Source organism: Corvus hawaiiensis, chromosome 8 (genome assembly GCF_020740725.1).
Source record: "Corvus hawaiiensis isolate bCorHaw1 chromosome 8, bCorHaw1.pri.cur, whole genome shotgun sequence".
Classification (NCBI taxonomy): Eukaryota; Metazoa; Chordata; class Aves; order Passeriformes; family Corvidae; genus Corvus; species Corvus hawaiiensis.
In genome coordinates, this window is record NC_063220.1 from 36,133,892 (window position 1) to 36,157,192 (window position 23,301).

The window sequence follows — 23,301 nt, forward strand, 5'->3', positions numbered from 1 at the left end:
GCTCCTCCAGGGGCTGCAGGGGGATCTCTGCATCCCTGTGGGTCTCCACAGGCTGCAGGTGGATCTCTGCATCCCCCGGGGATCCCCACAGGCTGCAGGTGGATCTCTGCATCCTCGTAGGTCTCCAGGGGCTGCAGGGGCACAGCTGCCTCACCATGGTCCTCACACAGGCTGCAGAGGAATGCTGGCACCTGGAGCAGCTCCTGCTCCTCCTCCTACAGTGCCCTGGGTGTCTGCAGAGCTCTCCTCTCAATGTTCTCACCCTGCTCTTCTCTGGCTGCAATCACATCTGTGCAATGACTTGTTTTTCCTTTTTTCTATCTGTTATCCTGAGGCAGTACCACCATTCCTAACTGGCCCAGCCTTGGCCAGAGGCACATCCACCTTTGGAGCTCCAGGGACTGGCTCTGCTGGACATAGAAAAAGCTTCTGGCAGCTTCTCACAGAAGCCACCCCTGTGGCCTCCACTGGTACCAAACCAGGCCATGCAAACCCAGCTCACTGGGTTAGGTTTTGCTCCTTGGAAGCCTGTAGTGGCTGGATGTGCCAGGTTTCCTTTGCCATCCCAGCACAGCCCTGTCTCCCTGCTCCGTTACCTCCGGGGTTTCCATTGCGCTTTTCCCACAGAATGTGTTCAAGAGGCTGGAGTGTCATTGAGATAAAACTAATGGAGCTGCTGTTATTTTGGCTCCCCTTTTGCCCTCTCTCTGAAGTCTGAGTATGATTTCAGCTCCTCTTAGGCCAGGCAGTGCCTCACCTCCATTTGAGAGAGGCTTCCCCTATTTCACTTGCACTTCATCCCTCAGTGCTTTCATATATTCCAGGATGGACACTCTCAGGTCCTTGCAGTGTAAGCACATTAAATCCTTTGATCTGTGGGGGTTTTTTGACAGTAGCAGCCTCCTTTTCAGTACTTTGTTCCCATTAGACAGTGTGGTTTTGCCTTAGACTATTCACTTTTCCCATTACTGAAAGCCAAAGAAAAATACTAATTCTAAATTAAATTTTAAAAATGAAATCCATTCATATAACATCCTAATGTCTTGTCTTTTTTTATATTCTATTTATAGGACTGAAGGCACTTGTCACTATGTAGAATACATTTGATTTAAGGCCATTCTCAAATTATTCTTACAGTTTTATCTCTAAAATGTAGCTTTCTCATGCTGCTTATTTTCCTTCTAGTGTGTAGCTAATATCTCTGTAGGGCTGATTATCACCCATTTAGGGCTGGAAGCCTCCTGAAGAAGTTCTTTCCTCTTTTTATAGAGAGGCTTTAGAGGATTTTGAATTTCTGAGTTCATTTATATCCTGAGGTTTTAAGTTCACTTTGGGTATTAGTGTTCCTAATTTTTCAGGGGTTTTGTTGTGTTTTGGGGTTTGTTTGTTTTGGGGGGCGGGGAGTTGTTTATTTGTTTGTTTAAAATTGAAAATCTTTGTTTATAGACTGGTTTGACTTATTTTTTTTACTTGGAAGTGGAACTGCCCCGTGATCTTATTAGTTATTCTCCATGTTGTGTGATAATACTAATAATTGAAAATTTAATTTATTTTTGGCATAAGATATATTTCACTGTGTGTATGTACTGGGTGTAGTGTTTTGGTGGATATATATACTGTGAAAAGCCTATTTGGTTGTGTCAAAACCTGGGTGGTCCTACCACTGACCCAGGAAATAACCAGGACCTGTTTTTCCATCATAAACCAGGAAAGCTCCTGCCTTGTCCAGCAGTGCCAGCGTGGTTCTGTCTATTTACACATTTATGACTTGGCAGGTTAATTACCTAATGAGAGAGAAGGGCCAGGGCAGGGAACGGAGCTGGGAAGGGGCTGGAGCCCCAGGAGGGGCTGAGGGAGCTGGGAAAGGGGCTGAGCCTGGAGCAAAGGAGGCTCAGGGGGGACCTTGTGGCTCTGCACAAGTCCCTGACAGGAGGGGGCAGCCGGGGGGGTCGGGCTCTGCTGCCAGGGAACAGGGACAGGACAAGGGGAAACGGCCTCAGGCTGGGCCAGGGGAGGCTCAGCTTGGACAGCAGCAGGAATTTCTGCATGGAAAGGGTGCTCAGGCCTTGGCAGGGGCTGCCCAGGGAGGTGATGGAGTGCCCATGCCTGGAGGTGTCCAAGGAAGGGCTGGAGGTGGCACTCAGTGCTCTGGGCTGGGGACAAGGTGGGCACCGGGCACAGCTTGGACTCGGTGATCCTAGAGGGCTTTTCCAGCCTCAGGGATTCTGGGATTCTGAAATGTTACAGCTCACCACCACCTGTATGTCTACTCTTTCCCCCCGTCCTTGCATCCCCACCATGATAACCATTATTTTCCTGTTCTCTCTTTTCACAGCCTATCCATTGTTTCTAGCTCTCTGTTCTGTTCTTGCAGTGCACAGTGTTGCTTTACCAAAACTATATATTTCTCCAGCCTTTTCCAATGCATTAAATAAATCAAATCTAGACCCCAGAGTAATCTCATTGTCCATCCCCCTTTTACTGTCTATTAATATTTTCTCTCTCTTTTCCCTTGTCCTTTGGTGTTTGTATTCTGCATATTCTTGCATTATGTGAGTCTTTTCTTCCTTTAAAAAGAATTTTTTTTAAAAATCACCCACATAATTTACAGATTAATGCCCTGCTTTTTCACTCTGCCTGCTTGGATTCCAGAGGGATGAGAGACTGGCTGTTGTGCAGAGCCTGCTAGCCAGTGTCCTCTTCCCTTCCAGGACATCTGGGGAGGATCCTTGCAGGAACTTCTCAGAGCTGTCTGTTGATCTGAGACAGCTTGAAACAAGTTTGTCCCTCTCAAAGGACTGCAACAGTTTCAGTGAAAATAATCTGAATCCTTTTTCAATCCATGACATCATGTTTGCCCTTCAGTTTTTCCTTGGTCAAAAGGTGTTTCTAATTCTTGAAATACCTGCTGTCTTCCATGGTCTTTTATAGCTGGTGTGTTTTGCCTTGAGCTGCACGTGAGCTCCTCTGATCCTTTCTTCTGAGAGCCCTGTCAGGCAGCATCTCACACAGGAATATGTGTGCACCTGCCTTCACTCTCAGAAAAACACAGCTTGATGTGACAGCATTCAAAAAGCTGCTTAATATTAGTCCGTGTATTTATGTGAAGGAGTTTTATCTACCTTTCTTTGTATGGCCCAGTAAAATGTAAGACCATCAGAGAAATGAAAAGGCATCAAACACTCAAAAAAGTAACAACCCCCTCCGGTAACAACTTGTAGCTATTTTTCAGCTGTTTGTTAGTGTTGAGGTTTTTTCCAGCTGAGTCCTAAGGCAGGGTTTCACAAGAGAGGTGTTTCTGTCCACTCTGACTTAGTTTGCTTGTTATTAGCTTATGCCACTTTAGATACAATTCAGCAAAATATTTAATATTCTACCCTTAAATGTTCTGCATGTGCTCAAATTCTTTCTGGGGTTGAGTCCCTGAGGGAGAATTTCTACTCTTAGCCCAGGCCCAAAACTTATTCTTGTGGAGAATATTTTCACTCTGGAAGACGTTGTGGCTTCCCAACGAGGAGCAGGAATGAGGTTGGGAGATTCAGGCCACTGTGCAAAACCCCTTTGGGGTTCCCTTTTACCTCAGGCTCAGCGTCAAGTACCAGAAACCCAACATCTTGGCACACACAGAATTTTCAAGGACCTGAAGCAGAACAGAAATGCCTCTCTGCCACTTTGTAAGAGATTGCTCCCGTAAGGTGAATAAGAAGAGGGCCTGATCCCCCACGGATCAGTGGGGTTGCTGTGTGCACAGAAGGTTTGAGGAGGGAGGTGAAGGGGATCAGAGGTCAGGACAGCTTGCAGACAAGGACCCAGCCAAAGCAGGACTCTGTGGTGTTGGAAGGTGACTCTCCTTGTTCACATCTTCTCCCCTCCTTCCCAGGTTTCCATCTTCAGGTATTCAAAGTGTAGACTTAAATTCGAGTCTGTGGAGCCGTAGCCAACACAGAACACCCAAAACGTTTACATTTATGGGAAAAAATTCAAATGAAGATTGACTTAAAGAATTAATTTGCGTACCAGGAAAGCTTCAGTGACATAATTTCCTCTGATGATGATAGCTAAGGTGCTTTCCTCATTGACCCTTCTGTGCCTGCGGGCACATGGCAGCAGGCAGAAATGCAACTGCAGGTGATGTGCTCGAAGTGCAGGGGATGAATCTGCCAGCACTGGTGCTGTTCTCCCTGTTCTGTCCCATCCTCTGTCTGCACTGTACCCATGCCACACTGACCCTCTCCCTGTGATCATGCTGCCCCCAGTTTGAGAGCACTGAGGAACCCCACAGATCAGCTGGAGAGCTTGTGCAAGGATTTGGCACATAAGGATTGATAACTGTGCTGCATCTTGCTTTCCCCACTGAGACCTTACTGTGTCATTTCATCTTCAGTTCGTTTTAAGGCACCACTGATGCTCTGCAGAGTGGTTTCTTACACTTGCCCCATTACTGCAGGCTCTCATCCCTTCCAGGGGTGTATTAAGCAGCGTGACAAATGTGTCACATGTTGGCTCTTTCATCTCTGCATGAGGAGGAGTGTCTGCAAGGGAGCAGTTTATTTGGGATTTATCTGGAGCTATACACGTGTCTGCCCAGAGAGAGACAGGGGCATGTGTGGCTTGCTAAGCATTTGCTAAAGGACATGGAATCAACTCTAACTCTCCCACTATTTAGGTTGGGAACCGGTGATGCTCAGTGTGATCTGCAGTTTCTGTGTGAGCTTGTTGTGTTAGTGTGGTGTTACTTCGCAAGAAAGTCACGGCAAAAATGATCAAAAGTGGAACAAAAGTCTTTATGCCCTACCTGCTCCATGAGAGACAGTACCAGGCTCACTACTTTAACCTCTTAACAATTCTGTATTTTATTTTGTTGGCTGTTTCATCACTTTTTCATCAGTTTTGAGAATATAAAAGGAAGAATAAGAAGGACCATTCAGTAAAATTATAGAACATTGAAAACGTCAAAGGAATATTGTTTACTGTTATCTTTGAGAGAAAATACAGGGCTATAAAAGTGCAATGCCTCTTTGTTGTGACAAAGACTGTAAGAAGGACAGAAAGGCTGGCATAAATCCAGTGTTTTGACAAGGACTACAAGAGAGGGAAATAGCACAATTGAATCCACAGTTATACCAGTTTTTTGATTGTAGTCAGTTTTTAACCCCCACGAACTTTTAGATGACTTTTAGTTTCCTTCAAGTGACCAAACAGTTGTTTTGTGGCTGTTTTGAGGCAAGCCGCAAGGGAAAAAGTGCAATGTTTTATTTATTTCACTCTAGTCAAGGGTCCAGTGTATTCATTAAGTTGAGACTCCAGGACGCCTGAGCTTGTCCAGGTCAGTTATTTACTCCTAGCTCACAGACGGAGCGGTGCTCACCCCTCATTTCCTACACCAGCTGAAGCAGTGTGATTATTTCAAGAACCATCAAGCTCAGGCTGCGTATTTTTATGGCCTCGCCAACAGCCGTCCCTGGATTCTTCACAGGCCATGCCAGCAGAGCCTTTGGTTATTGTTAGGGATGAGCATTAGCCTGCAGAATTTGAAATGAAAGCACAGCTGGGAGGCTGTTTGTGGAAGTGTTGCTTTCTGTTCCCTGCCCAAGGAAACCGATATTGATGAGTGTGGGGAATATGGGCGCACTGACTCTGACTTAGTGAGGCTGCTCTTAAGTCTGGATAATATCCTCCTTTCTCCATCTGACTGAACCATTTTAAATGTGTTCTCTTCAGGAGCTGTTTGGATTTCTGCTGCTTCTGATGGATACAAACAGGCACCTCGGAAGGGCCATGGCAGGTGTCTGGCAATCAGTCCCTGTGATTACACAGGAATCTTAACAAGGGGGTGCTTATCTTTTCAATTGCTAAATTTAGATGAGATGAACACTGATACAAAGGGGGTGATTCATGTCCTACTTCTTATCTTTGTAAGGACTTGAACAACCCAGTCTAGTGGAAGGTGTCCCTGCCCATGGCAGGGGGTGGAGTGAGATGGGCGTTATTGTCCCTTCCAATGCAAACCAGTCTGGGATTCTATGATGAGTCTTGTTTGGTGTAAATTCCAAATTCTATTAGGACTAAATCTATTTTTACTGCTACTTATAAGAACAAATTCCAGGACTCCCCTTTTTAGTAAATCATAGAATCACAGAAAGGTTTGGGTTGGGAAGGGACATCAAAGCCCATCCAGTGGCCACCCCTGCCATGGGCAGGGACACCTTCCACTGTCCCAGGCTGCTCCAAGCCCCAGTGTCCGACCTGGCCTTGGACACTGCCAGGAATCCAGGGGCAGCCCCAGCTGCTCTGGGCACCCTGTGCCAGGGCCTGCCCACCCTCCCAGGGCACAATTCCTTCCCAATATCCCATCCATCCCTGCCCTCTGGCACTGGGAAGCCATTCCCCCTTGTCCCATCACTGCAGTTCCTGATGAAAAGTCCCTCTCTGGCTTCCCTGGAGATGCCCTCAGATACTGAAATCTCATTGACTGTAACAAGAAAAATACCTTGTTATTGTAACGCTTCATCTGTGAATCCTGAACTCTCTAAAATTTTGGGTTGATATGTAAGAAGTCTGTAGAATTTGTTTTTCAGTAGTGGAAGCGGCACAACAGGAACCAGAACTCTGAATCTTATATGATGTTTTGTTTTACAAATACCAATGTAAGTAATGACTTTTAATTCAGGGATTTTCAGAACCCAGATAAAGTAGATATCAGATACAGACTGCAGGGTTTAGGAATGAGGTAATCACCTCTCTCCTCATCTTTCTGAATTGGTGGATCCAATATATTATCTGGCATATTTAATTTTTCAGAGGCTTTTTGGAAGTAGAATTGTTGAATTAAGAGTAGTTTTTTTCCTGCTGCTTTGTTTTCTTAATCTTCTTCTAATTCTCAGTCAGTCTGAAAAGATATTTACATACTTAAAATTATGTAATTCATAAAGCTAATCAAGCTTTTAATCAAGATCTAAAATAAGGTTGTTTTAGAAGGGGGAGTGAAATAGAATTCTGAATTCTTATTTAAATCTTCTCTTTCAGATTTTTATAAATGGTAAATATTACGCATTTGATAGGTACATACAGATATTAGGAAACTGAAAAATCTTTTAAAATAACCATACATACCTTTAGTATAATTCAGTTATTTGCATTAGAAGTGAAAATCTAATAGCTGACAATATAATAAAAAGGACTATACCATCTGTTAGCTGTATATAATTATATTAAAAACATCAGTCTGTACTTGATTCAACAATTTTCAAGAGCTTGTTAACCTTTCAAATTAGATTTGTACTATCAATTATACTTAACCAGGAACTTTTTATCCATGGCTTTTATATTTCCTTAATTAGTTCCATAACTCATTTTAGGCATCTTTCTAATAATGTCACACAGTTACACAGCCACAGCAGGATTTTCAGGGATGTCTGGTTCCATCTTCCCCTTTTTCTTTCCCCACTACCACACTAACTGGGTGATGACGAATGTTCCCACCTCCAGCTACACTCTCACTTGAAGTATTCCTATGAAATTTGTCAAGGGCCAGACTTTGTGTCTGAGAGCAGTGGTGTGAATGGGCTCTGCAGGCCCCAGCTTCAGGCTGCCATCCTGAGAGAATGGACTGCAGGTATTCTGTAATTATCTCTTGGATTATCCCTGCCGCTTTTCAAAAAGGTGTGAGAGAGTCTTTTTGCCTCTGGAACTTTCAGACGATTCTCTTCAGCCAGTTTGTTCTGGCCCTGACCCTTCCGAGGTCAGAGTTAAGCAGACACTGTGTGTAAGAACAGCCCCAGCACTCCCTGACCATAGGGTGATACTCCAGCCTGCTCAGCAGCACAGCAGGATTCATTTGCACCCCAAAGAAGGCATTGTTCTTAAGGTCACATCTCCATAAAGTTTAGCACTTTAGCAGTGAGATAAAAGCTGTTCTCAAGACACTGTCATGATTTGGAAAAGGAGAAAAGGCATAGCATTAGAAAATGTTTTTGAAATCAAAGTGTCTGTCTTACAGAATAGAGAACATGATGAAGACATAGTTCATCTGGATCCAAATACTTAGGCAATAAATATTTTTTTCGTATTGGGAACATTCCTATCACTTTCCAGCCTCCTGGTTTCTCACATTTTAACTTCTTATCGTGATAGTTTTCATTATTGTTTCCAAAATACGTGTTAGAACATACATTTTCTATGTTAGAGTACTACACTGCAACCAGATAGCATCATTTTTCACAGACACACCCACCAAATTCACATTAACACCACTGAGGTAGTGATATCATTTATCACAGCTTAACCTTTCTCGTAGTTCAGAGCTGTAGGATGGGAAGGACAAAGAAAACTTCTTAAAATAGTCTTGACAGCTGTTTCTCCAGCCTGTCATTAAAGCTTTCCCCACGGACCATATGCTGAACTCCAGCCTGAACCTAATTTCAATCCAGGACCTCTTGTTTTATCAGCTATAGATAGGGAAAGCAGATTACTTCTATCTTCTTTATGGTGACCTCCCATATATTTGGAAATTGTGGTGCTGCGCTGTGTGCTTAGGCTCCTCTTCCTTCCCACCTTTTTGATCTGTCACATTTTCTGTGCTTTGGTTCATCTCTTTCTCTAAGGATGGTGCAGAGGTCTCCAAGGTGATTGGCCCAGAACAGACCGGATGTGTGCAGCAGCCTGTGCTCTTGTTCCAGGTCTCATCTGCATTTTCTGGGATTTTCTTCTCCAGTGTGGCACTGCTGAGTCTGGCTCATTTTGTGCCCCACAGAAATTCCCCAGAGCCTGCACCCTGACTCGTTATTCCTCAGGGGAAGTCAGGAGCTGCTGCTTGCCCACAGAGCTTTAGAATTCTGCTGTCTTGCAGCCTGTTTGCTAAAAGCTGTCCTGCAAGGAATTAACACTCAAGTATGGAATAGTGCTGGCCATGGGCTGGATCCTGCAGAACTCTGCCAGAGTCCTCTCCACTTTGGTACGGATCTGTAGATAATGAACCCCTGTCTTCAGGCTTTCGTGCAGGTTTCCATTTTTAAAGAGCTTTTGGTTCTGTATGTGCTCTTTTCATCCTCCTGGCCTTCAATTCCTCTCCTGAGAGTTCTCTAGGAAGACTGGGTTAGTCCAGCCAGCCTTGCAAGTGTGTAGGAAAAAGCTTATCAAACTAGGGATGCTGTAACCCAATTTTTCTTCACAAGGCTTCCACGCTTATCCTCATGTTCCTGGTTTTTATTGTGTCCGGCTATCTCTAACGCTTGACAATTTTAACAAAGTAATAATAATAATAAATTTTAAAAAAATGTTTTAAACACTCAAAACTATAGAGAGAGGTGATCCTGTGACAGTTCTATGCAGTGGCCAGAGATCCCAGTGTCCTGCAGAAGGAGGAGTTTCCAGAATGTCAGGCTAGCTGGGAGCAAGCCATGGAGAGTCATTCGTGCCGTTCCTGATATTTTCCATTCTCCTCTTGCCTGCCTGTTCATGCAGGGAAATACTGGGAAAGAAGTCCCTGCTGCATCCTTCTGCATCGCTGCCTGAACAGCTCTTACTTGGTGGCTGCATATTGAAATGAAATTTAGGAGAATATGCTCAAAGGAAGAGACACGTGAAATATTCCCAAGGACCCTCGAAAGGTCTACAGTGAAGTGAGGGGAAAAATCCCCAAGAAATTCCCCTTTTCAATGGATGCTGCCCCCGCCCTGTCTAGTCTAGTATTTCTCACTCTCTATTGCTTTCTTTTTTCAAAAACCAATTAAGTGCTTGAAGGTGGAATTTGTGGATGTGAAAAATCAGCAAAATATGCAAATGCTGTTATGCTGAGGCCAGGGGGAGCTCTGCATGAAAGTGAAAGGCTACAGTATGAAAACCATGGATTTTACAAATGCATTGTTTCAGTGCAATTTGGTTATATTTTAAATAAAAAGTAATGCTCTGGCTTTTAGCAGCCCTTGAAATTCCACCATATTTCACAATTGCAGAAATTCGTTGTTTTCTGCTTCATATTTAACGAAGTATTTTAGAGCATTTAGGGAGCAAAAACAGCCCTTGAAATTTGTCTTAACTTTGCTGTTCATTTTTTTCTTGCATGGCTTCTTCCTGTCATTGATATAATTTTACACCAATGCTACTTCCATAGGTATTAAACATAATAGTAAAACATATAAGTAATTTAATATGACTTGTACTGAGCACAAAGATATTTAAGCACAATGGGAAAACATAAATAAAACTAGTAATTTTTATTAACAATATTTGTTGCTCTGTAAGAAAGCTGATGTTTCTGATCTAGATCTCTGTTTCTGAAACAAGGAACTAAGGCAGAGGTTTTGGAAGCTGATACATGCACACATGCCAAGTTCAAAAAGGAACTGAGCATCCCGATTTATTTCCCATACTTAATGTTGTTAGCAAACGAGATGTAGACCTTACAGGAGTTAAATCCAGGGCTGGGTTATTCATAGAGCCATTTAGATGGCATCAAAATACAGATGGATTTTGATTTTTGGCAATTAAATTATTAGTTAACTTTTATTCTGTTAAAAACCCCATCAACCGTATGAAAAACCGACGTGTGTGAATGCTGGTTGTAAATTACATGGAATTTTTCAGACTGGGTGTTTGTAGAGCAGTGTAAGTTCTTCCAGAACACCCTGTAGGAGGAACAACCTGTGATTCCTGCATGCCAGGACACCTTCTGGCCAGTGTTACATCTGAAATACAGAAAAAAATTCAGAAAATTTCAGCTGAAATACAGGAAAAAATTACAAATAGCTACAGAGTGTTCTGGACTCCTCGTAACCTCATGGCTGGGATTGCCCTTTGGATCTGATATCCTGGATAGGTTTCCTTCTGAAAGGGCTTAGTGCCAGATCTTAATTGATTTCACAGAGTGGAAGTTCTGAGCCGTCAGGAGTCACCAGCTGGAGGGTTGGAACAAATGATCCTATTCCAGGACAGAGACCCTTCTCTCAGGGTGTGACCTTCAAGGACACTCCCTGGAGCGCCTAGGTTCCTTCCCAAAGGCTCTGGATGAGCAGGGGAAGGTTGGAAGCTCAACAAGTGCTTCCCTGATGGTCCCTTTGGAGCTCCTCACCTGGAGAGGGGGATCTGAGCTCACGTTTGCTCCATGCCCTTCAGGTGCATTCACCCTGCTGCCTCTGGGCATAAAGAGGGACAAATTAAATGAGTAATTAACTGAGCTAATAATAAATAGAAAAAGTGGGGTGTCAAGGACAGGGTAGAATATTATTTAAAGTGGGTATCTCAACCTGTTTCCCTGAGTAACTGCACAAATAAACTGTTATTCATTTTGAAGGTGAAGCTCTAATAATACCTTTAAAACACTCAAGTAAAGTTCAAATGCAATCTACTATTTATGATAAAGCGTTCCCAGTGTTGGAGGCAACTCTTTCCCAAATTGATTATATTCCCTTTTGAGCAGAAGTAGGTTTCAAGCATCTAATTCAGGAAGAGTCATCCATCTTCCTTTCTGTTAGTCAGACAGCTCGATATTCCAGTTCCTTCACAAAGTCTAACTTGCCAATGGAACGGATATTTATTTTTCTTCAGCAATACAGGCTCTTTCTGAGTAGTTCAAGCCTGCTTAGCATTTGTGTTCTTTGTGACAGGCATTCATTTTTGGAACAAACTCGTGTGTGCATCAGAAATGAGAAAAGAAAAATGCCAAATGCCAAAAAGGGGCATTTTAAAGAGTTTTAATGATTACTAAAGAATTTCTTTTTAAGATTTGCAGATATTTTATAGTCAGTCTACAGCTAAAAAGCAATTATTGTAACCTGGGAACATACAGTGTTAATTCGTATTATTTTAATTTATTGTTTGTGAGTTCTTCTCTTTATCAGTGATAAACAGATACAAATCATGGTAATGAATCTTGTTGAGAACACATCCAGCTATTTTTGTTATAATTGCTAAGAAAATGCTTTTATCTGGAGTTTTAAGAAATGTCATTCTTTTTATGTGACTCTGGGATTATGACGCTTCATGCTCCAGAACAAATCCAAGAGAAAAGTCAACAGGAGTTAACCAAGGAATTTCAAATCACAAAATCATTTGTCTTTATGACTGAATCTATCCCTGATGTCAGTCCTAACCCTTGTAGGACTTGGGGTTTGCCCTGAACTTGGCAAGGCTTCATTGCTTTCTCTCCAAACCCAACGGCCAAAGAAGAAATGCTGTTTTCAGGTTCCAAAGCGATGTAACTTTATTTTTCACAGCTAAAATTGGATATCTCAGGTAGAATTTAAATTCTTTGCTGTCACTGGCTATGAACAGAACTCATCCTGGCTGAAAAACAAAACATGCAGCCTTTCTTTCAATGAACAATCCCCTTTATTGGTACATTTTCGTTGGTAGAATTTGCCAAAAAATAAATGAACTTGTCAACATTAAGTCGCTCCTGTTTGTTCCAGGACACCCGAGTCGTGCTGTGATCAGTCTTTTCCCAGAGAAGCTGAAGAGATGACCTTTTAATTTTTGCTCAAGTACAGAATGCTAAATGGAAGTCATAGCATTCTGTACTCACCCTGAGTCTGCTGCTCCCAAGGCTTGAAACATGGCTTGGTGACACGACCCAGCCAAGTGTGGCATCGAAGTAATGATGTTGTAATTAAGGCAGAGGTGGAACTTCCACTTTGGACATCTGTTTTGGATTGACGATATCATTCTTCCACAAACTCCTTTCCGGTTGCAAATTTTCCATGTTGTTCTGCCATTTCTCAGCGTGAGTAAAGAAACCATTTCTGGCCCATCAGGAATTTGTAATTGTATTTGATTGTGACCTCAATCATCATCCAAGCCCTGCTGGGGAGGAGACTTAAAAACCTGAGATAAACAGAAACTGAGACAGAATTCAGCCTGGAGAAGAGAAGGTTTTGTGGAGACCTCACAGCACCTTCCAGGTTTGAAGGGGCTGCAGGGAAACTGGAGAGGGGCCCTGCAACAGGAACCGGAGTGACAGGACACAGGGCATGGCTTCCCAGTGCCAGACGGGATATTGGGGAGGGATTGTTCCCTGGGAGGGTGGGCAGGCCCTGGCACAGGGTGCCCAGAGCAGCTGTGGCTGCCCCTGGATCCCTGGAAGTGTCCAAGGCCAGGCTGGACACTGGGGCTTGGAGCAGCCTGGGACAGTGGGAGGTGTCTCTGCCCTTGGCAGGGGTGGCACTGGAGGGGTTTTAAGGTCCTTCCAACCCAAACCATTCCATGATTCAATGATCCTAAAATTCAGCACAGGTTTAATTTCTGGCTGACCAACCTTGAGTCATAATGTTTTGATTCACTGTAATGGGCCAGTCAGGGGTTTCCTTGCGTGTATTTCTATGCTTTTCTGAGAAGAAAATGGTTGTAATGGAATGACTGGAATAATTTAAATAGGCTGTAGTTCAGTTGTACACAATTCAAGGGTGTTAAGGAATAAAAACAATTTCAGATGGAATAATGAGTGTTTGAGGAGGAGGAGCAGAATTCAAATGAAGGAGTTGCATTGCACAATGACTGCAAATCACTCAGGATATCCAAACCTAAAAAATGTAAATGAATTCCAGGAGCTCTGTCAAACAGGACCAAAGATGTGAAGATGTGTGGTCAGACGTCATCAGCATAATTGATGATGTGATTGTAGGGTGAGAAAAGAGCCTTTTAAACAGAAAGAGGGTGAAAATACCAAAGTTTTCCAGCTGGTGTTGACTCCATTAAGGCTGGATGTCCCAGTAAACTTTGTGACCATTTCCCTGCCTTGTGGCACTGGGATCCCAGAATGGCCTCCTGAGGGATTTATTAAAGGACTTCAATACTTGAGAGTTCCTATCTTGGAAAAAAAAAAATTGTCCTAACCTTGGTTTTACAAATATTAACTTAAAAGAAATAGACCTAATGAGTGTGGGTGGTCTTCCTTGCTACACTTACTAATATCAGATGTGCCTTTTCAATTGTATCACCTCCATTTGCTTGTGGCTGACAAATATCAGACTCCACAATCACAATTAAAAAAAAAAAAATAGAGAAACATGTAGTCTTTATACCTGGCAGTGAAATAATTATGCTCAGCATGATCAAAAATATTCTTTTTTTTTCCTAGACAAGACTTGTTGCTTGATGATGGAAAGTGCTTCATGGTGCTTGAAGCAGCAAAATTATCCCACCCTGCACCCCTGCAGTCAGAAAGACAAAGCAGACCTAAAATTCAGATGTCACCAACAGAATTGTCTCATTTGCTTTAGCAACCAACCTTTCATTTAATAGAGGAATAATGGTACTGGAAACAAAATGAACTCTAAAGCTGCAGCCTGTTCTAAGTGTTGCAATGAGCACAGGGATCAACTCAGTCACCCCATGGAGGAGTTTTAGATTTGCAGAAGCAAAAAATTAGACTTATTGCTTGATGCAAATGAATGCAGAAGGGCTTTGGGTACCCCAGAAGGTCAAGCTGACCTCGTTTGCTGATTAAAAGGTAGAGACTAAAGACAAGGTAATTTTACTGTATTGGAACATTTGGTGGTAATGATGTGGCAGGATAATTTGTGGTCATAAGATATCCATGGTGATAGAGAATGGAAAGTAGATCATAATAGCCTGTGAGACTAAGAAATGGCTGCAAACTGAATATGCAAAGGATATAGAATAACTGGTGAAAAGCACATTAAGGAAGTTGTTATTTGCAACTTTACTTGTGATGGTTTGGGAGATCGTGGCACCTTAGGGGTTTTGTGGTGGTTTTGTTGTTGTTGTTAGGGACAAAGGACTGTGCTCTTTGATTTCTTTCCCTGTTTATATAACCTAAAAATGTAGTAACTATGGAATGATTGTTTAGAGTAATTTGGATGAAAGAATAGGAAGGGCTATACCTAATTTGACATATACTGGATCATAGGTCATTAAATGAATTTTTTTCTATCTGAGGCCTTTGGAGGAAGTGAACTCTTTTTAAAGGTGATTAAACCCAAACTTATTTTTTTCCTGGTGGGTTTTAATCTCATGGCTTTTTGTATTTATAAAATTCATCTGGAAGAATCTGTTTAGAAAATATACGAGACCTTCCCAGAACTGACCACAAACCGTAATTTTATTTAAGCTGAGTTAACAAAATATTACGCTGAGTATCAGCTGTCAATGTCACTAATACTGTAAGTGGAATTTTCCTAACGAGCCCTGAAATTAGTATGATAATCCTGTTAAATTTGAATTCACTTTTGAAGGGATTTTGTGAAGTTAATAGAAGAGTTGACATTTCACTTCAAACAAAAGCTGCTGTAGGTTCTTGGAGTTATCACTTCTTTCATTTTAGGAACAGAGCAGATACGTTTCCATTGATGTCTGCAAAGCAGCTCTGGTCTATACAAGCTGGTGATGTTGCCCGGTTGAATCAGCCTTTAAAAAAAGAAATCCCAGACTAACATTCCACTACTCTTTTCTGTAAAACCCTTCATGAGGCTACAAGATCCACAGGATAGTATTAATTATGTCATCCTGTTCTTTTAAGATGTTCTTCTCTCTAGATTTAAATTTCACCTCTAAGCAAACACAGAAGACTGTTACATATAATGCATGGTCATTTAAGCAGAAAATTATTTTAGAGTGGTTAATTATTTAATTATTGTATACACTATATCCTTGAGGAAACACTGCTAAGAAGAAAAATCAGTGAAGCAAGCAGAAGCTTTTTTACTTGAACTCCATTCTCAAATAACATTGCCGACTATTTTCCTTGAACTGAGAAATGAAAATGCAGATAAAAATGCTAGATGAAAACACGTTCAAATGAAGATTAGATTCACATTTTAGAAGTTGATATTTGGTTAGCTTGGTAACACATATAAATAAAACTCACATGCATCTAGAATTGTAGAAAGAGGCACCTCAAGAAAAGATCTGCTGCTCTCTGCAGCAAGCCAAAATCAAAGAGAGATGTTTTGCTTTATTGATCTGTTCCTTCTGTGGAAAAGAACTCCAGAACCTCCCTTATAACCTCTTCCAGAACTTCATGAGTCTGATATTATGTGATTGACTTCCCTTCCAGTGTAGCTAATGCCCTGGTCCCAGACAGCAAGCAGAACCAGAGCTGGGGTATGACACCCTGCGCTGGGCACGCCCTGCCATCTCCCTGTCTCCTTCCTTGTGGGTAAAGCTCTCTGCAAGCTCAGCTGGACAACACCAGCACCCCTCAGCACTGCTCAGCACCAGCTGATGGCTCCCCTGTTATGGAATTCCTCTGAGGAGCTGCAGAACTTCAGTGGGGAGGGGAGTGCAGGGAATTTATCTGCTGTGTGCAGACTGAGCCCTGCCAGAGGAGGCTCTGTGCCAAAGAGGGGTTGAGAACAGGAAAGGAACTCAGCTGCCTGATGGCAGAGCACTCTCCTGGCTACTGCCAGTGGAGATGGGCTGGAATAGGAGTGCTCCTTCCCTGGCACCATTTATTTTCCTTCCTTGACAGGTTTGCCAGGCTCCAGGGTGGTAGGTATAAAGGACACCTTGGCATCTGAGCAAGAGGGAAGCCAATGGCACTGCCAATAGTGACTTTGGAGAAAAGCAGGAACAGACATGCAAGCCAGACCTCAGAGAAGGCAGAAAATCTGTTTTGATGGGCCCAGAGTGGCTGAGGGCTGTGTGTTCCAGCACAGAAAGGCTCTTGAGGTTGCTGAAATGGGAGAAGGCTTGGATTAAAGACCCCATGATGCAAGGATACTGTGCATTGAGGGGAGATTCCCCAGCAAACTCCTTTCACTGCCGTTCAGTGTCCCTCGAAGTTGTCTCTGCTTTTGAAGGAACACAGTTGTCTTAGTTTGTAGCCTAATGAAACCTGGCACTGGAGTTGACAAAGCTGTGGTGGTGTTTTGGGGATGTTAATTGAAGGATCATGTTTAATTCATTTCAAAGCTTTTGCCAGTTCAGGGCTGTGTTGTAGCTGGTGTGCATTTAGGCACGTGTGCCTGGATTACCATCACAGTGTCTTCTGGGGCTCTGCTCTGAGGGTGGAAGGCTGGGTAAAAAATGAGTGCTAAACTTGGTCTTCTGTCCAGCTGGTTATAAATTAGGGTGTTCTGTGTATGGTATCACTGGAAGGGAACGAGTACCCAATGCCACCACTTAAAGTGCTTTGGAACATGGACAACAGCTAATCTTAGAAAGGACTGCACACATGTAATATTTAGGTGAGGGGAAAATACCTTCAAAATTTATGACAGTATTTTTCCTTGCTGGTTGCCTGGTGCTCTCTCCTTGCACAGAGAGACGCTGCCCCAGCTGCAAATGTCCCAAAGAGGGTGTAAGTTACCCTGGAACAGAAGTGGCTGTCACCAGCTAAGCCTGGAGCACTGATTTTCCCCCACAACAATGGGCTCTGCTTGCACTTGGGACTTCTGTGCATTATCACAGAATAGTTTGGGTTGGAAGGGACCTTAAAGATCAGCTGGTTCCACCCGCTGAAGTGAGTGGCTTCACTGGCACCACCTCACAGAAGTGGTCCTGTGTGCAGGTCACTGAGAGGGGTCATTCAATTGTCCACCTTCAGACAATCAGCGGCTCTGTGAGTAATCCTGCAAAGCAAATACTGGGGGTAACTACAACTGCTACTCCAGTGAGTAACACTCAAATCACTGGTGGTTGAAAATGACAATGCTTCTTAGGGCAAACACACAGACATCAGCTCATGCTTAGAGGAACCTGTGGGATGAATAATGAGGAAATATACGAAGCGATACAAAAAGCACCAAGTTCTGTTTCGTTTTGCTGACGAAAGAGTTCTAGTTGAAGGTAAAAGGCTCTTAAAAGGTATCTCTGGGGTGTGGTTACTGCAGTTTTTTCACATGGGGCCTGGCCTTTCCCTAAGGGCTCTTGTCATGGCATTTACTGGGACAGAGGCATCAGTGGGACTGTAGCTGTCTCCAGGGGGCACGGACAGCCAAGAAATTGTGGATTGTGCTCTGGTGCTATTAGTGCACTTTCTGAGATACACAGTGGCATGTTTCCATTTCTCATCTTGGTCTAGGGAGGAACAGAGCAGCACTCACACATCTGGCTCCTGTGCAGGGCTCACAGGAGTGGCCGAGTGCTTCAGTTTATCAAACTCCTCCATTTACATCTCCTCTATATCTTGGATTTGAAATCCTCAGAGTTGTAGCATAAATACAGAATTTGTAAAAATGTCTTTTGAAATGAAGGTGTTTGGGCTGCCCATGCCTGGGGGCAGTGGGGGACCGGGGACTTCTGTCAGAGACTCCCCTGTGGTGTGGGGACATCCAAGTGGGGCAGGAGGAAGGTGTGGGGAGGAAAGAGCAGAAGAGCAGAGCGGGGCTGCTGTGGGGTGCCCATCACCTCCATTCCCCACCCCTGCACTCTTGGGGTGGGAGAGGAGTCAAGGAGGGAGGGGTGAAGATGAGCCTGGGACAGGGGTCAGGTAAAGAGGTTTGTTTCTCATCCTTGAACCCTGTACCCATTGGAAATAAACCAGTTTTCCCCCAGTCAAGTCAGTTTTGCCTGTGATAGTGCTTGGTAAGAGATCAGTAAATGTTCTCCATGCTTTTATCTTGACCCACAAGTTAATTTTTTCCCCATCTCCTGCTGATGGCCAAGCTCTACTCACAAGAACAACCAGCTTAGAGAACACATGCTGTTTGTAAAGGGAAAACCAAAACTACCCACAGCACCTGAGGGCAGGATGGATGTCATGAATGCATTTTATCAATGCTTTTAAACCCCAGTGTCTGCTGGTGTTTGTGAAGAGAATGTAAATGACTCGGTATCTAATGCTGTGAAATGACCGTAAATTCCAGTGATAAGAGTTGAGTGAAAATGCATGAATGTGGATTTTCATCTTGGTTGTGCACACTGAAACCTGAGATGGTCAGGGAGAATCCTGTCATGTGGAGAGCACTAATTCAGAGAGAGAAAATTGGTGAAATAAACATCAACAGTGCCATGTTCCTGTGCTGTGGTGCACTACAGGTTGGGAATCAAAAGATTTGACAGATTATGGGCTGGGCTAATTGAGAAGGATCTCAAATGCTCTCAGTCTAAAATGGGAGACTCAGCCAGTGTGGCTCAGGAATTAAATCTGAAAGCAAATATGTATGACAATCAATTAGTGACTAATAAACTTACTTCTTCAATTACAGTGGAAGTGGATGATGCAGCCGAGGCAGATGAGCCACTAGAGGAAGAGGGAAGAAAACAACTCATTTGCCAGATATGGACAAGACACCCCACAAAATGTATAGAAATGAGGGTGATTTTCCTGTGCTTGATCAAACATAAAAAAACATGTTAAAAAAGCTCGATGTAATTTAAAAATCTTTTTGATGTGATTTTGAAGCTGTGTTTTGATAGCTTTTCCTCCACTCACAGGATACAGATTGCTATTCCATAGTAAATGGGGTGCAATTAGTGACTATCCACAGCTGAAGACAGTAGACAGCAGGAGCCCCGAGGCTTTTCTGATCTTCACTGCATCTGGACCAATATTCTCCTGTGTCTTGTGGTGCACAATTCCCCACAAAGGAACCACTTGCTGTTGTGTTTCTCTCACGTCTCTTTGGCAAGGAGCACATGGGGTTTTCCCTTGCCCTGCTGCTTGGGGAATGGTCTGTTTCCTAGGAGCATCTGGAAATTTCATCTGAAAAGCTTTTGTTACGTCAGGGCCTTGGGACCTGATGACGTCTGTGATCTTTTCTGGTCTCCCAAAGGGAATTTGGAGAGCATTTTTTTACCCATTGTTGGGACGTTTGAGGCACATTCTGCAAACCTTTCTGCACTGAATGTCTGTTACATGGTTTTAATGGGTCTTACAACCATTTGCAGTCATAACCGTTCAGATTATCACGAGCCGTGCTAATACTTGCCATGATTTAATCTATATAAATCAAGTAAATATCGATTTATTAAATTTTCGGGGTTGTTCCTTGTATGGAAAAGCCATTTTGCGGTTAATATGTTCTAAGACTGACAATTTGGCTTTATGAATTGCAGATTGTTTTTTGTCTCAGCTTTATGGTAGGCTCAGAGCAATGTGAGACTCTGCTACCCATCCCTGTATTGTTTTCTTTCCACATCTCACCAGGATGATTCATGGTTTGGGGCCCAGAGATGTTCCTGGTTTGTCTGATACCCACAGTTTCTATATTGCATGGCTGATTCACAGTGCTACACAATGCAAGATACAGTGGTTTGTGTTGACTGACTCTCAGATAGCTGCCCTAACATATTTAGTTTAGACTTATCCATCTACCAGCCTGTGCAGGATATGGCATCTGCTCCCTTGAATTTAGTTATTCTTTGTCTGATTTATAACACAGGCCTGTAATAAATTATCTCAGCACAGTTGGAGTGCACTGAACTGCAGATTAAGAGCTGGAATGAGTGGGGAAGGCAGGGACTTCATAAACCAGATTTATGGAATCAAAACTCTCTTTTTTTTTGTTTTGATTCCATAGCAGAAGCTAACAAAAAGTTATCTTAACTGCTAACTTTATAACATATTTCAGCAAACTCTTTCCTAACTCTGCTGATCTCATATAATTAACCTGTGCTTTTTAATAAACATCCTGCAACTCCAGCAAGTGCTGCAGAAAGCAAAGACTGTTTCATCATGTTGAAGTCCAGTGCATTGATGTGTTTATTAAATCTGTTGATATTTTCTTCACTGAGACCTTTGTAAAATGCTGTTTTCATGTGGATACAAGTCCTCAGAGGCAGCGAATGTCCTGCAGCCTCTTCCTGCTGTTCTCTTCACTCAGGAAGAGTCAGTCTTTAGGCACTGGTCAAGTATTACTCCGCTGTGTCTGTTTAGTTCTTAATCTGCATGTGTGTTTAGTTCTTAATTTGTGTTAACAAAGCAGGCACTGAGCTTCATCTTCTCCCTTAATGGGAACAGTAACAGGCTGTGCATGGCCCTCGCGGCACAGCAAGAAGGGGAAAAAAATATTTGTGGAGCTAAATGGAGGTGGGAGGAGGTGTGTACCCGTGGCAGCACTTAGAACCCCAAAGTGCAAGACAAGGCTTCAAAGGTTACAAACCCAGGAGAAGCTGAAGTAACCTGGTCAGTAACCTGGTCAGTAACCTGGAACACAGGGAATGACAAAAAGTACCTTTCTGAGGGGATGATCTCAAAGAGCTTGTGTTGAGTAGAGCGGCTGTGAACTTGGTAAGAAGCATCGCTGCCCAAAGCTGAGTTTAAGGAGGGTGCTCAGCAGGAGGGTGGGATTCCTGCAGGAGACACAGACTGGTGATGGCAAGCACAGCCTGACTACATCCAACGAAGACCAGTTAGAGACAAAACCAGATAATTAATAAAAACTCTTGTAAGCAAGACACCTTTGCAATAAAAAAGGGTAGGCTTCAGAGAAACAAGATTGATGGGACAAGAGATTCTTCACATTCAATTTTGTGTCACAGGTTTCAATGCAGTAATTTGGCAATTTATTATGGTGATGAATCTCTCTTGTTGATTATTAAAATTATTGCCAGGAATAATTTAAATTCTAGGTTTATAAAGAGGCTGTGGTGAGTTCAGGATGCTCAAGCTCTTAGAGTTGAATTAATTTGTTTTTATTTAACTCTCAGAGTTGAATTAATTTGTGTCAGAAGTTGGATTCTAGAAAGCACTCATTAAAAGTGAGTCAGAAATAATTTCTGTTTGTTTTTCTCAAAAATACTTTATGTAAAAGAAATTTAATTTTAGTAAATTTATTAGTGTCTCTTGGTAGAAAAGCAATGGATTGACAGTTGATATAAATTGTTACAATTGCTTAAAAGGTCAAAAACTATAGCACTTAGAGACAAACCATTCTATTAGTCTAGAAAGCTTTCATTAACATGCCCACATATATTGTGTATAACCAGTGAAGCTAAAAGCCTGCATTTCCCAAGGTTTAGGAGCTGCTCCATGATTTTGACTGCATGAGTTTCCTGTCCGTACTTCCAGGAGCTGCTGGTTAAGGGAAGCTGTTACAATGGCCCTTTGCAGGGTGGTTTTCTCTCTGTCATGTTTAACCCAGCCATGTCTAAGAGAGCCAAGAAAATAAAGTCCAGACAGTTCTGTACAACACCTCTGTCCAGGCAGTGATCTTATTTAATGCAGGTCACAGTACCCATCCTCATGGTCACTAAAGGACTAGAAGAAATGCTGTTTCTCTGTCTGAAATTCTCTTTTTCTAGTGACTTGCCATTGTAGCACTTAGAGAAATAAACCTGAAGCTTACAAAACAGAGTAAGAGGATGAGTTTTGATGAAACTGACCTTGGACAGACCCCATGAGGTGATAGAGCATGGCTTTAGATAAATCCCTGTGTTGGTGCTGCCCAGCAGTGATGCTGCAGTGTCTCCCACAGAGGCATACAACAATAACCCAGGAAATGCTGTTGTGGGGTTTGAAACTGGCCAGGTGTTTTTTCTTCCTTAAGGAACTGGTAAATGCTCATTTTCCTGTTATCGAGTCCATTTGTGGTAATGCTGGACAGTGTGAGCTGTTTCATTCGTGTTTGTGGAAACCTGCAGCTCCCAAGAAATGGGTTTGCATCGCCCTTGTTTGTTCTCCTGCAGAGTTCCAAAATGGTTGTGAATTAAGGGGCACCTCCTGTGCCTCCCAGTGTGGGCATGGGAGCTGCCTGCTACATATTTAAATGTTACTGCTTCTTTGACATCTACTTTCACATGAAATGCTATAGATTAATAACTAATTACTTTTTTTTTGAATAGCCCAGGAAGAAAAACAACTTTTATTTAATCCACACACACAAAAAAATTGCTTTGAAATAAAAAATATCTTCTTTACAGAATGAGGAGTCCGTGTTCCAGATGTCTTCATCTGTTGTTCTTCTCAGTGTTTGCCAAAAAGCTTTGTTGGATAAAGAAAAGGCTGTGGGCACTGCAGCCTGTTCCATGGCGGGGTGCACTGAGGGATCGGATGCCTGCAGAGGAATTGCTGCTGTAATGCAAGAGAAAAAGGAGGTGATTTCAACAAATTAAAATATAGAGCAGAGTGGTACAATAAAAACGATGGCAGCACCCAGAGCCTATCGTGGTGTGGACCCAGAGCCTCAAAGGGGACACGAAAGAGCCACCACTGGTTAGCAGTGCACATGGCAAAACTGGTGATTTGGGAAGAGCTACATTTGATTCCAGCTTTCCCTTGTTACTGTATTGAATTTCCAGGCTTGGCTTTAACTTGACACTATAGTCATTACAGTCTTTTTTCTACAAGTGGCAGTATCCAGTTCAAATACTTCAGAGTGTGTATGTGTTGATGCATTGCTCTATGTTTCACCTTATTTTAAAAACAAAACAAAACAAAAGTTTTACTTGACTCAAATGACTAAT

At 42.7% G+C, this 23,301-nt stretch overlaps 1 long non-coding RNA gene across 1 annotated transcript in view; it reads left to right on the forward strand.

The window, feature by feature from the left end:
• The window catches only part of LOC125329741, a 57,968-nt gene extending 35,291 nt beyond the window's left edge, over positions 1-22,677 (forward strand). Inside the window, exon 3 of the long non-coding RNA XR_007205248.1 lies at positions 19,104-22,677. This is a non-coding gene — a long non-coding RNA (uncharacterized LOC125329741). The remainder of the gene's footprint in view (positions 1-19,103) is intronic.
• The last annotated feature ends 624 nt before the right edge of the window (positions 22,678-23,301 follow it).